The sequence below is a fragment of the Chiloscyllium plagiosum genome, chromosome 33 (assembly GCF_004010195.1).
Source record: "Chiloscyllium plagiosum isolate BGI_BamShark_2017 chromosome 33, ASM401019v2, whole genome shotgun sequence".
Taxonomy (NCBI): Eukaryota; Metazoa; Chordata; class Chondrichthyes; order Orectolobiformes; family Hemiscylliidae; genus Chiloscyllium; species Chiloscyllium plagiosum.
In genome coordinates, this window is record NC_057742.1 from 953777 (window position 1) to 957799 (window position 4023).

The following is a 4023-nucleotide window of genomic DNA, read 5'->3' on the forward strand; positions in this document are numbered from 1 at the left end:
TCAGTCCTTGCCTTTCCAAATACATGTACATCCTGTCCCTCAGGATTCTCTCCAACATCTTGCCCACCACCGATGTCATGCTCACCGGTCTGTTGTTCCCTGCCTTTTCCATCCCAATTTGTATAATAATGGCACCACGTAAATCAGCCTCATGTCTTCCTGCATTATTCCTTCGGCTGTTGATGATAAGTACATGTCATCAAGATTCCCAGCACTTACTTCCCAAGCTTCCCACTGAGTTCTCGTGTACCCCTGATCAGTGCCCATGAAGTGCGTTGTGATTACACATCATTTGGTTCGTGTATGGAACGAACGTCCTGAGAAGTGATGGGTGTGGGTAAAGTTACAACGTTTAAAAGACATTTGATTAAGTGCAAGTATAAGGGAAGGTTTGGGAAAATATGATCCAAGCACATGCAAGTGGGACTGGCTTAGATTGAGATTATCATCCGCATGGACTGTATGGGCCGATAGGTCTGTTTACAAACACTCAGTGTAACTCTCTGACTCCAAGTGTGTTTGTATGTCCAAGCATGTATCTGCGCATTTCTGTCCGCACTTGTCTATTTGTGTGCGTTTATATGTATATCTGTGTGCCCCTCTGTGTGTATCTATCTCTCTGCACATGTTATGTGTCTATTTCTCTGAGTGTGTGTGTGTCTGTGTGCCTGTGACTGTCTGTGTGTTTGTGTGTGTGTGTGTGTGTTTGTTGATGATGCTGTGAGCTGCTGCCCTCCCTCTGTCCCTCGTAAACTGAATCTCTGATGATTTTTACCCTCCACTCCAAGCTGTACAGTGCTGGGGGGAGACGAGCAGAGACTGACAGCAAAATAAAGCTCAGCAGGTCTGGCAGCATCTGTGGACAGAAATGAAAGTTAACGTTTTAGGTCGAGTGACCCTTCCTCAGAACTCGTGTCAGGTGGATATTACATCACTGTAAGCACCATAGTGACTGCCAGACTCGTCCCACGCAGACACACACAGATATACACACACACACTGATACAGAGATTTAGAGAAACTCATTAATACGCAGAAACTAATACAGACATGGAATGTCTGTCGGTATTTCTCTTGCTCCAGGGTGACCTTGTCAGCATTTCACTTGCTTTGTCTGGTGGGTGTCAGTATTTAAGTCTGTCCTCAGGGAGTGTGTGAATAGTGCACTTCCTCACAATAGTGAGTGAATCGGTATTTCTGTGTGGTGTGTGACTGTAGGACAATTTCAAAATATGCAGATACTAAACCTGGAAGAATTATAATGTTTGTGATGGACAGTGTGGAACTCCAACAGGACAGTGACACATTGGTGTAGTTTTCAGGTTTATGGCAGATGAGGATTAATGCAGAGCAGTGTGAGGTGATGCACTTCGGTAGGAAGGACATTGAAATACAGTATAAAACAGGCTGTAAGGTTAGCAGTGGTGGACTCTCCCTCTTTGTGGGCATTTAAGCGGGCATTGGATAGGTATATGGAGGATAGTGGGTTAGTATAGGTTAGGTGGGCTTGGATCGGCGCAACATCGAGGGCCAAAGGGCCTGTACTGCGCTGTATTCTTCTATGTTCTATGGATGTGGAAGGCTCCTTTAGGGCCTTGGATGGAGGTGAGGGAGGAGGTGTGGGCGCAGGGTTTGCAATTCCTGCGGTGGCAGGGGAAGGTGCCGGGACAGGAGGGTGGGTTGTAGGGGGGCGTGGACCTGACCAGGTAGTCACGGAGGGAACGGTCTTTGCGGAAGGCGGAAAGGGGTGGGAAAGGAAATATACCCCTGGTGGTGGGGTCCATTTGGAGGTGATGGAAATGTCGGCGGATGATGCGATTAATGCAAAGGTTGGTAGGGTGGAAGGTGAGCACCGGGGTGTTCTGTCCTTGTTACGATTGGAGGGGTGGGGTCTGAGGGCAGAGGGGTGGGATGTGGATGAGATGCGTTGGAGGGCATCTTCAACCACATGAGAAGGGAAATTGCGGTCTCTAAAGAAGGAGGCCATCTGGTGTGTTCTATGCTGGAACTGGTCCTCCTGGGAGCAGATACGGTGGAGGTGGAGGAATTGGGAATACGGGATGGCATTTTTGCAGGAGGTATGGTAGGAAAAGGTGTAATCCAGGTAGCTGTGGGAGTCGGTGGGTTTGTAAAGAATATCAGTGCCAAGTTGGTCGTCATTAATGGAGATGGACAGAAGGACAGAAGGACAGAACTCCCCTGGTCCTCACTTTCCTGCCTCTATTCCTGATGAAGGGCTTTTGCCTGAAACATCGATTTTCCTGCTCCTCGGATGCTACCTGACCTGCTGTGCTTTTCCAGCACCTGCAGTCCTCACTTTTGCCTAGTTGATTCCTCCCACATATTAGAGTTGATCTTTATGAGCACCCTCTCTGTAGCTGTAACACTATATTCTGCATTCTGTTCCATTACCTGATGTACTTATGTAAGGCATGATTTGTCTGGTTAGCACGCAAAACAATACATTTCACTCGAAACAAAAAGTGCTGGAGATCACAGCAGGTCCAGCAGCATCCATGGAGAGAAAGCAAGCACTTCATGTCAGCTCTGAAGAGTCATCTAGACTTGAAGCATTACCTTGCCCTCTCTCCATGGATGCTACTTGACCCGCTGTGATTTCCAGCATTTTTTGTTGTCAATACAGATTTCAGCATCTGCAGTAATTTGGTCCTACAATACTTTGCATTGCATCTTGGTACATGTGACAATATTAAATTAAATCATATCAAATCAAATCTTGATGCACAAGATAAGACTCATGGAATTTTTAAAAAATTCTTTTGTAGGATGTGAGCAACACTGACAAGACCAGCATTTGGTGCCCTTCCTAATTGTCCTTATTCTGAGGGGTTTTCTCAGCCCTTTTCAGAAGACAGTTAAGAGTCAATCACACTGCTGTGGATCTAGAGTCAAACGTGGTCAGAGTAGATACGAACAGCAGATTTCCCTCCCTGAAGGGTATCAGTGAGCCAGATGCAGTTTTACACCAATGATATTTTCATGGCATCACCACTGGGATCAGCTTTCAGTCCCATTTTTATCCATTGAAATTAAATTCCACCAGCTGCCATAGTGGGGTTTGAACCCACATCCCCAATATATTGGACTAAGCCTTGGGTTACTTATCAGGTGATTTTACCATGACAACACCATCTCCCCTGTTGATAGTACATGAGCAGGATAGAAGATTGGTTAATGAACAGTAAAAACACAGGGAGGAGTTACATTTTCAAGTTGGAAGGTTATGATTATTAGAGTGCCGCAAAGGTCAGCGCTGGGCTTCAGCTGTTTAATGTAGTCATTGGAACAAAGTCAGTCAGGTGGACCTCACATGATATGAGTTCCCTGCTTAGAGCTGTTAATCTGGTCCAATCAGGGAGCCCTGGCTGACAGAGTGAGCACAGTGCCACAGAACCCAATGGTGGGTATCCTCAGTATGAAGCTGGGACTTTGCCTCCACAAGGACTGTGCATCATCACTCTTACTGATACTGTCAAAGACAAATGTGTCTGCGACAGACAGATTGGTAAGGATGAGGTCAAGTATGTTTCTCCCTCTTGTTGGTGCCTTCACCACCAGCTGCAGACCCAGTCTAGCAGATATATCCTTTAGGACCTGACCAGCTTGATCAGTAATGCTGCTGCTGAGTCACTCTTGGTGGTAGACATTGAAATTCCCTGCCCAGACTACATTCTGCTCCCTTGCCACCATCAATGCTCCCTTCCCGTCTGTCGCAGACACATTTGTCTTTGACAGTATCAGTAAGAGTGATGATGCACAGTCATTTTGGAGGAAAAGTCCCATTTTCATATGGAGGATCATACTGTTCGATATGGAATAGTATTGATTCAACAGCCAAGGGAGGACAAGATGTGGTAATCAATAGGAGGTTTATTTGCCCATGTTTGACCTGATGCCATGAGACTTCATGAAGTCCAGAGTCAATGTTGAGGGCTAGGGCAGCTCCTGTCAAAGACAAATGACTGAATACCACTGTGCCACCACCTCTGCTGGTCTGGCCTG

The 4023-nt window shown here is 46.4% G+C and overlaps 1 protein-coding gene across 6 annotated transcripts in view; it reads right to left on the bottom strand.

Annotated features, from left to right (window-relative positions):
- Positions 1–4023, bottom strand: part of LOC122539703 (growth factor receptor-bound protein 7-like) — a 151937-nt gene that overhangs the window by 66177 nt on the left and 81737 nt on the right. The window lies entirely within an intron of this gene.